The sequence below is a fragment of the Armigeres subalbatus genome, chromosome 3 (genome assembly GCF_024139115.2).
Source record: "Armigeres subalbatus isolate Guangzhou_Male chromosome 3, GZ_Asu_2, whole genome shotgun sequence".
NCBI lineage: Eukaryota > Metazoa > Arthropoda > Insecta > Diptera > Culicidae > Armigeres > Armigeres subalbatus.
This window is the reverse complement of record NC_085141.1, coordinates 251,769,860-251,786,268: the sequence shown is the minus strand read 5'-3', so window position 1 is coordinate 251,786,268 and position 16,409 is coordinate 251,769,860. Positions and strand designations below refer to the sequence as shown.

The 16,409-nt window shown below is 39.7% G+C and overlaps 1 protein-coding gene across 2 annotated transcripts in view; it reads right to left on the bottom strand.

Annotated features, from left to right (window-relative positions):
- LOC134223510 (uncharacterized) overlaps window positions 1-14,672 on the bottom strand; it is a 206,288-nt gene extending 191,616 nt beyond the window's left edge. For both annotated transcript variants that reach the window (XM_062702671.1, XM_062702670.1), the window contains exon 1: window positions 13,928-14,672. The gene's annotated coding sequence lies outside the window, so the exon portion shown is untranslated. The remainder of the gene's footprint in view (window positions 1-13,927) is intronic.
- Window positions 14,673-16,409: the final 1,737 nt, after the last annotated feature.

Here is a 16,409-nt window from a genome sequence, read left to right as displayed (position 1 = left end):
AGCCGCGGCGTCCGACTTCGACGCGTGTTGTACACCGTCGAGAGTTTTGAGCGCAGGCATACTGCAACGAGATAGTGGTCGGATTCAATATTCGCACTGCGGTAAGTGCGGACATTCGTGATGTCGGAGAAGAATTTACCGTCGATTAGAACGTGATCGATTTGGTTTTCCGTTTCTTGGTTAGGTGATCTCCATGTGGCCTTGTGGATATTTTTGCGGGGAAAGAAGGTGCTTCGGACTACCATTCCGCGGGAGGCTGCAAAGTTTATGCATCGTTGGCCGTTGTCATTCGATACGGTGTGCAGACTATCCGGTCCGATGACCGGTTTATACATTTCCTCCCTTCCTACCTGTGCGTTCATGTCACCGATGACGATTTTAACGTCCCGCAGTGGGCATCCATCGTATGTCTGCTCCAGCTGTGCGTAGAACGCTTCTTTCTCGTCGTCGGGTCTTCCTTCGTGTGGGCAGTGCACGTTGATGATGCTATAGTTGAAGAAACGGCCTTCAATCCTCAGCTTGCACATCCTTGCGTTGATTGGCTGCCACCCAATCACGCGTTGGCGCATCTTACCCAGCACTATGAAGCCGGTTCCCAGCTCGTTGGTGGTGCCACAGCTTTGGTAGAAGGTAGCCGCTCGATGCCCGCTTTTCCACACTTTCTGTCCTGTCCAGCAAATCTCCTGCAGCGCCACGACGTCGAAGTTGCGGGGATGTAATTCATCGTAGATCATCCTGTCGCAACCTGCGAAACCTAGCGACTTGCAATTCCATGTTCCAAGCTTCCAATCGTGATCCTGTATTCGTCGCCTAGGTCTTTGCCGATTATATCGAGTCGCATTATCTCTTATATTGTTCGTAATGATTGGTTTTCTAGGTGGCTTATTGGGCCTGCGAAAACCTCCTGTCTCGTCGGAGGGCCGTCGTGTCAGGGCTGTTTAGCGTCCCACCTAACACCAGGACTTGGGCTTGTGCGCTTTGAGCGGCACACGGTCGCTTTGGTGGGGCCTACTTGCGGATACATGCAGCTTTTTATAGAGGTTTAACAGGGCCCACTGTCAAACCCCACCACATCCTAGCCAAGCCCCACAACTCGCAGATGGCCTGGGGAGGGATCGTCAAGCCCTTGGACATAGTCCCTGCTGCCCGCAAGATTTTAAGAACTAACAATAAAACTACTACAAGACAACCTTCTGATGACCACTATAAGAGCAACATATGGCCAACTCTCTAGATAACTGCTATAAACCTTTTATAAGAGAATTCGTGTTAAACCACCCGCAAAAAAGGGAATTGAAAAAATTAAAAACAAAATTTCGCAGAAAAATAATAACAAAATAAAGTGTTGGTGAAAATCATGATGAGGATGACTTCAAAATATTATTTTTGAGACAGGTTTTCCAATGTATTTCCATGGACATGAGGTGCGTGTTCGATTTCATGGAGAAAGCTTGTGCAAAAATAAGATTAAAAACCACTTTTTTTTAGTCCTTTATCAGGGAATTATTTTTTCTTGGATGCACATGCGAAATAAGCGACAAAAGAGAACCAACGACAAAGCTTTGTTTTTGTCGGAGATAATAATGACAAAGATCCAATTTTGTTGCTAAACTTTTCAATCCGTTATTTTTCATTATCTTTACAGCAAATTTCGGTTTCATGCTATCGTAGTTTCTGCTTTTACGAAAATATTCGAGAATCTAACTCTGATTACAAAAACAGCATCATATTCTCGGAAATATCAGCGCATGCAGGGCAAATGATTCTTGTCGTATTGTGTTCGGTTTCTGATAAAGGTTTGTTGTGATGTAATTGAAATCAACTACCAAAAACATGTTTTTCGTGGCGAAAACGCCGTCTTATCATGAATTTCAGTGATAATTTTCAATGACTTGAAAATGCTTCTCTGTTTTCAACATGGTCATAATAGTTTACGATCAGAAAAAAAATGCTTATTAAACACCGTTGTAAACTCTTTGCAATGCAAATATTCTTATTGGGGTTATTCATTTGACCAGACATTGTGGCTTTGATCGAGCTTTGAAAATTGGACTTATTAAGATCAATCGGTATTTGACGTTTGAAGCTTTTTCAGCAGATTTGTTGGAAGTTTATTGATGGCAATACTAGCCGTGCGGTAAGACGCGCGGCTACAAAGCAAGACCACGCTAAGGGTGGCTGGGTTCGATTCCCGGTGCCCGTCTAGGCAATTTTCGGATTGGAAATCGACTTACCTGGACAGAAAAGTATCATCGTGCTAGCCTCATGATATAATATACGAATGCAAAAATGGTAACCTGGCTTAGAAACCTCGCAGTTAAAAACTGTGGAAGTGCTCAATGAACACTATGCTGCGAGGCGGCTCTGTCCCAGTGTGGGGATGTAATGCTAATAAGAAAAAGATGAAGAAGACTATGCATGGCGACTGCTGTCTTAAATCCGCTATAAGAAATGAATAAAAACTACAATCATGGAAATTGTAACTTGGGATTTCTGTTGTTTGTCGTAGTAAACATATTAAATTTGGAAAAAAGAATAACATACGACAACATACAACAGAACATTTTTTTTCCCTTGAAAAATAAACAATCCTCGTGCCGAAACGTTGGAAATAATAAACTCGTTGTAAAATTGTAAGACTGAGTAGCCGTTCAATAAAAACAGTTGAAATAGGATTCTGTGTGTGAAGTGAGGCGTGAAATGTTTGAGTTGAGAAGTGAGAAATGAGATGTTAAAAAAGAGTGAGAAGTGAGTACTAAGAAATGGAAGTGAGTACTGAGTAGTGAGGTATGTGCAGTAACAAGTGAGAATTGAGTAGTGTGAAGTGAAAAATAAGAAGTGAGAAGTATGAGAGAGTAGTGTAAAAACAAAAGCAAAAGATTAGAAGCGAGCAGTCAGTGTTGGGAAAAACTCAAATATCATCCACGATTCAAATCAAGCGCGCGTCAAAGCAAACTCGACTCTAGTCCCAATGCATCGTTCATGATTTCACTCGCGATTTGCATAATACATTTCTTGATTCTTATACATAGTGTTAGTTTTGGGGAACCGAAAGACTCGCGGTTTGGTCGAGGTTAGCGAATACATTAATATAGTAGGAAAGGAAGGAATTTTAGGGTACTTAAGTAGTTACGATGCTGATGTTCACAAAGCTGAGATTCTTTGCGATGTTTCAGATCTGTAACGGGACAAACAAACTTTTTCTTGAGAGACAACAACGTGAGGAAAACATACGGAAGGGATTAACGACAGACATTGAAATGCACAACAAGAGGAAGAAATTCGTAGTGGGGTACGACAGACAAGGGCTCTACGTGGTATTTTTCTTTGAATTAATTGCATTAACTTTTTTTGCCTAATAAAACAATGTTATATAAATCCATACGCAAACATAAAATAGGCTTCGATTGGGTTTAGACGCTTATAGGATCAAAATCATTTTCAACAAATAGGAGAAACGATGCTATTCTGCGTGAAAAAATCAAGCGCGATGCTTTCTCTGCGGAATCGCAAGCGAGCTACAGGGGATGGACAAAATAATTAGGATAGGCAAATTTTGAGTAAAATTAGATGTGTTGTAACTATCTTAGTTATCATTCGATTTTGACAATTCAGGCATGCCCGAACTAGAAAATTAATGCAGTTTGACGGTATGTCCATGAAACCGACTATGGCCACCGGATTCCGGAGATATTCCGGGTTTTTCGGAGGTTGGTTCAAAACCGTAAATTTGAGGTGGATATTAGGAGAAGTTGTGGTTAAAAATTGAATAATATTAGTAACCATAAATGAAGTAGGACTCTTGCTGATTGGAACCAGATATTGAGATTTGGAATCGGACCAGAATCAAGTGAGATATGGCCATTTCTTTATAATCGGTTCCGATCGATACTTATCAAAGGGGTCAGGCCACAACTTCATTTGAATCTCGCTTTTTGATAGATCGTCCACTATGATTTTATTCCAGAAGGCGTCTAATGTGTCAAGAATGAAAAACCAATTGAATAAACGGATCCTGGAGTCGCTGGGATGTCCCCGGGGAACCTGTGATTGGGGACATTTAAGTTTTAGCACCAAAACCAGTCATTCGACGGCTCTTTTATCATGGTTTTCGATTAGTAAGCAAAGTATGAATATAAAATGGTCCATTGTCGGCTCTGACCTCTTCCAGGACCTACGGATTGGCCCCCGGGGAACCTGCGGAAGGGGACATTTTAGTTTTAGCATCAAACCCAGTCATTTGAAGACTCTTCTTTCATGGATTTCGATCAGGCTCGGACCGCTTCCAGGACCTACTTATTGCCCCCGACGTACCTGTGAATGAGTACATTTTAGTTTTAGCACTAAAACCAGTCATTCGATATTCGATTAGAAAGCGAAGTATGAATATAAAATGGTCCATTGACGGATCTGGCCGCTTCCAGGACCCACGGATTGCCCCTGGGGAATCTGTGGAAGGGGACATTTTATTTTAAGCACCATAACCAGTCATGCGACAGCTCTTTTCTAGTGGTTTCGATTAGGAATCTAATAATGAATATAAAAGGGACCATTGAGGGCTCTGACCGCTTTCTGGACCTACAGGTTGGTCCAGGGAACCTTTGGAAGGGGACATTTTAGTTTTAGCACCAAAATTTGTCAAACAACGGCTCTTTTTCCATGGATTTTGATCCGGAAGCGAAATATGAAGTAGGCAGTAATAAAACTGAAAAAAAAAACTCAAATTAATCCACCTAGCGGTGACGATGCCTTTCTCGATTAAATCAAGATATACTGAAGGTGGTAACTTCGTTTTTTTCCAATTCCTATCTACCAAAAATGTTGGCAAATTTGTTTTTCTGTAAAATAAGCATAATACATTATGTTATAATCAAGTTATGACGATCGACACCCCCACCCCCCTTCGCCAAGGCCCCGATGCCATTTTTGAACGATTCCTAAATATAAATTGAAGACACACAAAACCGCATACATAATATAATATGGAAATAAGGAGATGTATAAAACGAAAACTATACATCCGATTCTGTTTTTACACTGATTTTTTTTACACGGCCGTGTAAAAAAAATCCCATACAATTTTTTTGCAAAGTTCCTTCATTTTGCATGACTTGTCGAGAAATCATAAACCTTTTTTTACACGGATTTTCAAATTTTGAACCGAAAACTTTTTTACACGGACCGCATCCCCCGTGTAAAAAAATAATCGGGAGTATCCAAATTTGCCCTTGAAATCACCCAAACTTCACCATAACTCCACACCACCCATCATACCACACACCACCCAAACCAAACAGCATGTTGAAGCATCAATGAAACCCCTCTTTTTCCCCTTCCAATGTATGACACAAAACAAACGCAAACACCACCATGGCCACGGAGCGTACGAACCAGCAGTTAATCGTGTCGTTATCGAGTGCAATTTCTGTTGCCAACGATGATACTTACAACTGTGTTGGTGCGAATGCTCCGATAAAGTATAATGGCAATAAACATCATCGAGTCGGCTCTACACTCAAAAGCGCGTACGTTGTTCGTCGATAAGTTTTCACATTGCAAGCTTTGAAAAGCTTTGCTCGTTGCGTTAGCGTTATCGATATTGCCGTAGCGAGGTTTCTAACCCATCGAGCGAACCTAATTTATATTATAGCATGGTAGCTGATCAATGCTCGTAGTCCCGATTATATGGGAAAAATGGAAAACTGCCTAAACCATTTTCCTTGTCAGCTGCGAACGCATTAATCAATCTTGATGAAATTAAATAGCATGTAATTAGAAGAGTGGCTCTGCGGAATGCAACTTGTTGCGATAAAATCAGTTGAGTCTAAGTACATGAAAATCGTGTGAGTTTTTAAGGTTGAAAAAGTGACCATACAGACACACAAACATACACACACACATACACACACACACACATCACCTCGATTCATCAAACTGAGTCGAATGGTATAAGAAACTTTACTATCAGATGTTCCTGTTAAAAGTTCGTTTTCAGAGTGAAATGATAGCCTTTCACACTTAAAATAAATCGCAGATTTCTGTGAAATTTCACCGAAATCTCAACAGCAGAACCGTTCGGTAAAAAATGTACAGATTTTTTGTGGTTTTGACAGTTGAACAAAGGAAAATACCGCAGAAAATCGGTGAAATAATTACCGAACAAATCTGCTGTTGAGATTTCGGTGAAGTGAAGCAAAATTCACCGAAATCTGTGAAATTATTTAAGTGTGTTCGGTATAACTTTGTTGTACGAGAAAGGCAAAAATGATTCGGGTAATATATTTAAGATGATCCTGGCATTTCATATTTATACCTGGTTTCCTGATCAGAAAACTATTATTTTCACAGATAATCCTGGGGAAATCAGTAGTTCCTGAGAGCCGTCAGAGCCGTCAATGGTCCATTTTATATTCATACTTCGCTTCCTGATCGAAAACCGTAAAAAAGAGCCGTCGAATGACTGGTTTTGATGCCTAAACTAAAATGTTCCCTTCCACAGTTCCCCCGGGGCAATCCTTAAGTCCTGGAAGCGGTCAGATCTATTAATGGTCCAATTTATACTCATACTTCGCTTTCTGATAAAAAATCACGAAAAAAAAAGCAGTCGAGTTATTGGTTATGGTGCTGCAACTTAAATGTTCCTTTCCACTGGTTTTCCGGGGGGAATCTGTAGGTCCTGAGAGCGGTGAGTAATCAATGGTGCATTTCATATTCATACTTTCCTTATATGAAAGAAGAGCTGTCGAATGATTGATTTTGGTGTAGAAACTAAAATGTCCCCTTCCACAGGTTCCTCGGGGCAATCCGTGGGTCCTGGAAGCGGTCAGAGCCGTCAATGATCCATTTTATTTTCGTACTTCGCTTCCTGATCGATAACCATGAATGAAGAGCTGTCGAATGGCTGGTTTTGGTGCTAAAACTTAAATGTTCCCTTCCACAGGTTCCCCGGGGCCAATCCGTAGATCCTGGAAGCGGTCAGAGCCGTCAATGGACTATTTTATATTCATTCTTTGCTTCCTGATCGAGAACCATGAAAAAAATCCTTCGATCAGTTTGTTTATTAGATAGTTTATCAGCAGTCTTTTGCTTGCCTAGCGGCATGATAATCTCCACAATTCCCATCAGCATTCGAGAAAAATTCTCATCAGGATCGGAGAAGAATTCACATCAGACTCCGAGAAGAATTCTCTTTAGAACCTCTAAAGAATTCCTTCCAAAATCATTAAAGGTTTCCAACTGGAATCCAGAAGAATTTACACTGGATTCTTTTCGGTATTGTTGAGGGATACCTTTTGTAATCCATGGATGATTTGCTTCAAAATCTCACATTGATCTGCTTCGAAATTCCTCCGGATTCGTTCGAAGATTTGTTACGAAATCATTATAAGATTTGCTTTGAAATACCTTAACAGTTTATTTTAGAATACTTTGACGATTTGCTTCGGAATCCATGAATATTTAATTCGGAGTCTCGACGTTTCGCCTCGAAATCCCTCGAAATTTGATTAGGAATTCCTCTGACGATTTATTTTGAAAGCCCTCGACGAATTGCTTTGAAATCCTATGATGATTTGCTTCGGAATCCCTCAACGGTTTGCTTCAACATCCTTTTAGGATTTCCTTCGGAATCACTGGAGGATTCTTTACGGAATTCCTGGAGTCCCTCCAAGATTTGCTTCAGAATCACTCGACAGATTGCTTCGGAATACTTCGACGATTTGCTTTTACTTCCCTGGAACATTGCCCAGCAAACCATATGCCTACAGTCGGAACTCTTGGAACATTTCTTTCGGAATTCCTCGAATATTTGCGTCGGAATTTCTCAAGAATTCCATTTGAAATCTCTAGAAGGTTCTCATTCCCGACAGAATCCTTGGAGGTTCTCTTCGGTATGCTTGGAGGATTCTCGTCGAAATCTTTGGAGATTCTCGTCGGAATCTCTAGAACATTCCCGTCGGACTCACTAAAGGATTCTTTTCCGAATCCCTGGAGGAATATCGCATTATTTAATATATTTTTTTTTCGTTTGAGAGAGATAGAATATTTATGAAATATGCAAAAAATATTCACTAACTCGAACCTAGAACTAGAACCTGTTGTATATTTAGTCACGGATTCGGGAACAACAGTCACGTTTTCTGGAATATTCTGGAAAACGTGACTGGTGTTCCCGAATCCATGAATTAGATCTCATGCTGGTTGGGTGCTTTTTTTTGCGTTTGTATATTCTAGTACTATCATATAAAAAATGCTTCAGGTGAATTTTACAGCACGTAATGGCTAGCAATGGATAAACCGTAGTGGCTTTTATTTTTGATTGGACAAACATTTTTAAAATGCTTTTTTATTATTTTTAATGGATCTTAGTGGATGAAATGAATAAATAGAATTGAAGTGTGTGAGATAAAATAAATTTGCGTCATGTTGTTTGTTACAAACAATATATGATGGAGCAGTGATGATTTCCAGATAGGTGAAAATTTGAATATACTCTTTTGGAAAAGTAAGAAGATTGACATCGACACAGTTGCGTTTGGATGAAGTGAGAAAGTTGGAAATCAGATGTTTTTATTTCTAAAACTAGCAGAACGTAGGTACCCTGCGTTTCTCGGGGCTGTTCTTGAATGATAAATGTGACTTTATGAGTTTTTTTTTGCGACGCCGGAATTTAGATCAATATCCGTGCGATCGCATTAGGTTTCATTACAACTCACCCTATTATTGTATTGTAATGATTTTTTAACTTTCTCCGTCAAATTTGCGATCTTTTTGCATATATATTTAAACACAAACACATAAACATCAAATCGATCCAACCGTTCATGAGTTATATTGCTTCAAAGGAAATGTGAATTCATTTTTATATAGATTAGACAAGGCGAACCTGCCCGATCTCGCTCGGGTTTCGTTTTCGATATGTTAATCATTTAATTGATTGCAGCGTCGCACTCTAGATCGATTCCATCTCGATGGCTTCCTTCAGAACTCATAAAGCCGTTGCATTTTGACAATTTTCCAACGCTCTCCGTAACTCTTAGTATGTACAAACACAGCTGATCCCAAGACAAATCGATTAGTTAAGAAATCATGCAAATCGGGCCATCCAAAAAAAGCAAACTAATTTTTATATAATACACACAATAATATAAACATGATCAAATCGTTTATCAGATAGGGGAAGTGGGGGTAGCACGCCCATAGGGGTTAAAACGCGCCACCCCTGAATAAGGTTAAATATCCCCATTTTGATTATTTTCAATAGTCTATACGATAAAGCAATGAAAAATATTGCCATTGGATACATATATTTCATGATTTTTCTCTAGTTATACATAAAAACTCGAAAAACGATTTTTGCGTGTTTTGATGCAATTCTAGCTCGGTGGAATTTAGTCTTTCTGTCGCTGTTATACATTGATAAATTAATAATTGAGCCATGAGCCATGCTGCTTACTCGTGTTCTTTATGTTCCACACGAAATCGTCGTCAAAAATGGTTTTAAAACGATTTTATGTGCCTTCAAACTTCTGAGGTCGGTGTGGGGCATTACGCCCATGCTCATTTCGTATGACCGAAACAGCTGAAACATTCGGTTAATTGCCTTAATGTAGGCAATTAAAATGAAAATCAGTACGATAAGCACATGCGCGTTTTAACCCATCCACTGGCGCATCTCACCCCGCATGGTTTCAAAATCATTTTTTTCGGGTGCTTTTTAAAAATCAAATTTCTGTGCAATAAAATGGACAATTAGATATCTGTTATCGGTAGTCAGTCGCAGATATGCTGTTCTTCAGTATGCGCTGATGAAAACTGGCTGAAATGGTGGTTTTCATTGATAAAAATGGCATTTTCCTTAACGTGGGCGTCCTACCCCCAGTTCCCCTATGGCCAGTGCTATTGGCAGGTGCCTTGCTACAATAGATGGTAGTATCATCATCATCATCATCATCATCAATATGTATAGGAAAGAAGAAGACGAAAGACTAGACGAACCAGCCCGATCTTGCTCGTATTGTTGTTTTGACCTGTCAATCGTTTAGTTGATTACAGCGTCGCCCTCTAGATCGATTCTAGTTCGAGCTTGATGGTTTTCTTCAGAATTCACGAAAACGTATTATTAATGGGGCGTCTCGTGGACTTTTGCTACACCTGTTCTACCATGCTGATAAAAAATATTCATCAAGCTGAGTGGTTACGAATGAAAGTTGTGCATTTCATCTAATATTGAAACCTTTTTTTGAACAATTTAACCAAATATTAGAAGAAAAAAAAACAATTTAAATAAAAAGGATTTACAAAACAATAAATAGCTTATTAATCTCTTTTGTTACGAAAATGTTTTAAATTTAGATGCACTTAAAATTTTAAACTCTCGCAAATCGTCTAAAATCTAACTTGGGGAAGATCCATAAAGTATGTCACGCAAAAATCGGCGATTTTCATCCCAACCCCCCCCCCTCCCCCCTTCGTCACACTTTTTGTAATACACCTCTAAAATTTTTGTATGGATCGTCACGCTGCTCTGAACCCCCCCTCCCCCTAGAGGCGTGACGTACTTTGTGGACGGCCCCTTGGTAACAGTTGGCAATAACTGGATATTGCTCAGATTAGAGATCTTTTAAATCGGCTCATTCCACCATTCGGGGTACACGGGTCCCATCGCCGCTAATATTTAAACTCCCACATATTTTGTTGCTATAAAACAAATGTTATTAACCATTATTAGTATAATTAATAATAATAATAATAAGTATAATAATTATAATAATAAACAATTATTGTTTGATGCGACCCCAGACTGTGACGACCAATGAGTCACATTTAGAAGCTGAAATGTGTTCCAATTATTTAATTTTTCAAATTTAGTGAAAACTATACCTTTTTCTGATTGATTTTGAGTATTCGTAAAAAAGCATTATTTAATGTCTCTTTTGAAAACGCAAACATTAATTTTATTGTTCTTGATGCATTGCATATTCATCAGGAGAAAAAAGAAAATCAAACTGTTTCCAATCATCGGAGTATGAACGAAAGCGTGCGTGGTGCGCGTGCGCCTTTCGGCAAAGCACAAGCCCGACACTACGATCGAGTCTAACCGAAGGTGCGTCGCTTCGTTGATTGTTCTCGCAGCGCGTCGAACGGGTTTGACTCCTGCGCGCATAGCAGAACTTGCATCTAAACGTGCTTGCTTCGCATGCGAAAGAGGATGATGTGAGGAAACGGAGAAAGCTGGCAACGCTTACGCTGGTTCTCTGCGCGCGGAGAACGAGTGACCATACCAAAGAGGAAATTATTCAAAACATTTGCCATGCCGCAGAACTTTAAATTTGACGGTAGCGCTGCTGTTGGTTCTTCATTATGGATCGTACGACTGGCAAAAGCTTTCTATGTGATGGGGTGTGGTGTGTCGGAGAAACACACATTTAGCTGCAATTTGACTGTACGCCAAGCATGTGGCGTTAACTTGATCAGCCTTAGAAATATTTTGTTTCTTTAGATGTTTAGATGTTGAAATCATTGGAAATATTACGTGACACTTTGTTTAAAAAAAATTACTGAGTAAATTATTTGCCCTAATAATTAATTGCCAAGACATTAATTTCCTACTTCTGACCTAAAAATGGTTACCTGTTCCATGAACAGGTAGAACGTATGGACGAGTCGCCTCTGATTATTATTACATTTGCTCAGCTTTCCAATCGGAATATTTTATCGTTTCATGTACATATTGTGCCTTGCAACAAATGACAACTTTTGTAATCATTTTCCAAGGCTCTCGTAGATGTGATAAATTTCTCCGCATTACAAAAAGCACGTGCTATCAAAGCATTCATCGCCACAATCCACCACGTGGCGACGAAATTTTCGAAAATATCAAAGTAGCTTTTTTTCTGGCGGTATTTTTTTCTTAGGTGACTATCTGGCGCTCATTTTTTGTTGCAATTAAATACAAGCGGAGGGGTAGATTTTTTTATGAGCGGTAAAGTATATAAACACAGTTGATCCCAAGACGCATCGATTAGTGAAGAAATCTTGCAGATCGGTCCATCCGTTCGGAAGTTATGTTGCCTCAAAGGATATGAAAACTATTTTTTATATTTAGACTAGTCGACCCGGCAGACGTTGCCCTGCATAGTAGGCGAAATTGCGCGTTGTGAACTGCCCATGCAAAGTTTTCATACGGTTCTTAATTTCAGTTTTTCACGAATTACTCATCTTTACTAATAATTTTCGCATGAGGAAATGTCATATAAACCCGTCGGAAACAATAGTGAATGTAACTGTTCAAGGAATGAAGAAAATCCATCCAGCCGTTTTTGAGTTATGCGGATACGAACACAGGCTATTTGTTTTTACTTTTGAAGATTATTTTTCAGCCCCGGAGCGTAGACAATGTGCTATATACTAGTTTACATCAGTGGTTTAAATTGAGCACGAAATTCGATTAAAAAACAAAATCAAATCAAATATTACCAATCTGGCAACAATTCCTAGAACTTATGTTGCGGGACTAAAAGATTTAGGTTCATTCCTATTAAGTGGCACCTAATATTTCCGTCCGAAATAGTTCCATGAAAGCAAAACTGGACATCTTATAAATTCTCTTCACCGACCTCACTAGACTTTTATTTCTATCATAATTAAAATTACGCAAAGCTTGGCTAATAAAAAAAGCCCCATGTTTCAGAAACTAATTAAAAAGATTAATGCCAGCTGGACCAATCTAACGTCCATGGCCCGCCTAGTAATCGCCAAGCGACCGCACCGCGCGCGTACTGATTGCTGTGAGTGCTGTAATGATCCCCGGTACAAGACCCCGTAACTCGCAGAAGCAGAAAAATCACCATCGCGGGCGCATACGCTTCGAGAGTGGTTTCCGATCCACATTTCGTCCGGTAATTAGCGTGCTCCGCAAGGTCAACCACCGAAATGGCCCCATGTCCATACGCGTGGCGGTGGTTCATCCACAATCCAGCAATAATATCAACCACCTTTCTACGTAGAAGAGTTACCGAACCGAACGCCCATAATGAGCTATTAATATTCATACCGAAAGATTTAATTTATTGGCACTCGGGTGCAACAGCATCCATCCGTCAGAATGAAAACATTTGGTTGGTGGGCATTGGGATGATAGAAGAAAACGATTAGTGCGGTCGCAGTTACATCATCATCGCAGTTTGTTCCGTTCGTTGGTGGGCTATGCTTTGATTCATTCGATGGAGTTAATTGGATTGGCCCACGCGCATTCGTTATGGTCTGGACTTCATTAGTGTGTTTGAATCGCTTATTAAGCCTCTGAACTAATAAAATAGATCATCATCATCGCACCTATTAGCGATGTTGTTATCATGTCAACCGATCACAAGTTGTGACTAATTCAAATTAATGTTTGCTCAAAGAACCTCTTTTACTGGTTGTATATCCACATCGCAGTGGAACAGATAGAACAGTGTAAAGTTAATCCGTTGCCGCTGGATAAATGTTTGCTTAAAAAATCCTTAATGCTTAATCAAATTTACACTCAGCGGTCATCTTGTGGGGTCATAAACGGAAAGACTTTGTGATTTCCTATTATGCAAAACACTGGTGCTTAGATTGAAGAAAGGAGTTTATGGGAAGATTGAAACTTTTCAATTCATTATTAAGTCTCTGGTAACCCAGTGATGTTTCTCATGAAACATTCATGTGGCTCACTCCATACAACACAATATCCAACCCCAGACTAGATCATTTAAGCAAAATATGGAACAGGTTTTTCAATCTAAGCTTTATCTTATAACACTGAAAAAAGTTGTACAGTGCACGACTAATTAATACTAACGGTAACACCCAAGGAAAACCAAATCCAGCTATTAATATAAACTGCAGAAATATGTACCGAATTGCGCTACATTAAAGTTTAAACAAAATCAACACTAACCTTTAATATACGGCACTCCCACAGCGAATGCCTTTTGTCATATCCCTATGGAAAACTCCAGTTCACGTTACTTTCTTCTTGCACTCGCGTTCGTTGTTCGCTGCATGCACCGTCGTTGAACTCACATGAATTTCTTATTTACACTGTTGGTTGACTCCCTGCTGCTTCTCGTCCACATCCACTGCCAGCCGCTCCCACATAGAACGAACAGTTGCACCAAATGGCAACCGTTGTCCCTGTTTTGTTGTCGTCCTCCACTGAATAAAACCTCACTCCCGCGAATTGTCGAAGCAAGGCGGATTATTTCTTTTCTTCTTGTAAAGGAACGTTTGTACACGGGCATTCAGTCGCTGTCGCGAGTTTTATGCTCCCGAGCCACGGAATTCACGACTTTAGAGGGTTCACTTTTCTTCGCGGGACCCATACCGATGTTATTTTGCGCAATTGGTATTCCGCGCTTCGCGGATAGTAATTCTTCAATGATGCGGCGGTGTACGCCTCCGCTCCGCCGCATGCGCGCGAGCACACACACAAACTCACTGGCAAAGCCGCTGCTGATCGCGCGGCGGCGAACCAACACACTTTTGATCGCGTAGCACAGCCCGCTGATGGTGATGCAGGCTCTGCAAGAAAAAGATCACTGATCGGCGGTAACCCCAGGACTGGTTTCCAGACTTTGGAGGAGTCACTGTGGGTCATGAAGCGGAAATTCGACGAAAATTCTCGCTTGTTTTTCTGATTGCGAAAGTCTGAAAGGAAATTAATCAAATTTAAAGGGATTAATGTTAGTCATATCTGTGGAAATAATCGGATCGTTTGCTATTTGCTAAATCTGATTAAGTTGACAATAATCAATTATCTTGGGCCCTCCTTAGCCGTGCGGTAAGTCGCTGAGCGTGGCTGGGTTTGATTCCCGGTACCGGTCTAGGCAATTTTCGGATTGGGAATTGTCTCGACTTCCCTGGGCATAAAAGTATCATCGTGTTAGCCTCATGATACACGAATGCAAAAATGGTAACCTGGCTTAGAAACCTCGCAGTTAATAACTGTGGAAGTGCTTAATGAACACTAAGCTGCGAGGCGGCTCTGTTTCAGTGTGGGGATGTAATGCCAATAAGAAGAAGAAGAATCAATTATCCTAGAGATTAATCATCTAGCAATAAAGGGGTTATTATCTCCATAATATAGACACAGTATTAAAGCCAATCATTTGTTTTTGAATAATAATCACCGAACTTTTTTTTTTGGGTATTAGGTAAACAGTTTTTCCAATTGCCTATAATAGGTAAAAGATAATAAATGTCAACTTTATTATTGCTAGACAAAAGAAAACTTCTAATTTTCCGGAGCAAAGAAGAAGAAGCAGACTGAGTTTTGGAAACTTCAAAATGGCATGTACTGTACGAAAATCGTTGATATGATCTATGATATGATCTCAAGAATACTCGAGAAATGTAAAATATTTCAAAATCACAAAATCATATGACAAAATGCCTTGAAAGTACCATAAAACTTGTTTAAAAAATATAGCGACATATAACACTTGTTTAAAGTAACATATTAGCGTTGTTCTTAATAATTAACATTCACACCGAAAAAATAAACCAACATTTTTGCCGTGCATCAAGTGATTTGACGTTTGCGGAACAGCTTTCCGACAGTCGACTGTCGGACCCGGTTCGTTTTTTTGAATCTTCTCGCAATACTTTTCAATTCAAATACCATCCAAAAAAATTACAACTCTGGATAAGATAACCGACTGAAAGAAATATGGCTTAGGAAGCACCTTTGATATATTTTTCAAATTTATTGCGAGAAGATTATCAAGTCGACAACCACGAGGAGAAAAATAAAACGCTCATGATGTTCGCGTGTGCTGACATACGGAGCATAGTCTTGAAGGTGTCGGAAGCTGAACATGTAATCGAAAATCGGTATCGTATAGCTACACCCAACCGGCGGATGTTAGATTTTCCAACAATTCTGTATAAGAATCTACCAAAACCTGTATAAGAATTGGGCATATGCGAAATTGTTAGATTCTTATACAAGTATTGTATAAGAATCTAACAATTTTGTAAGCTTTTCTAACAATACTTGTTTGAGAGCTTACATTTTTTGTATAAGAATCTAACAATTTCGCATATGCCCAGTTCTTATACAGGTTTTGTTAGATTTTTATACATAATTGTTAGAAAATCTGACAACCGCCGGTTGGGTGTATGAATCTTCTCGGCGACTACTTTGTGCCACGTGCGTCCAAGGTCTTCGAATGCCGAAATTCAGACAAGTATTGCTAACACCACAAGAAAACTGGAAACTTTCGTTGTACGTCTCAAACACCAGGCGGCAATTGTGATTTCGGGAAAAAAACTGAGAGCATAATCGAAATTAAAATTGTAAGTACAATAAAAGATGCGAAGCTCAGACGAAGGTGTTTGGAGAAAGATTTGTCGTTGAATGAAGTCCTAGACATCGCAGG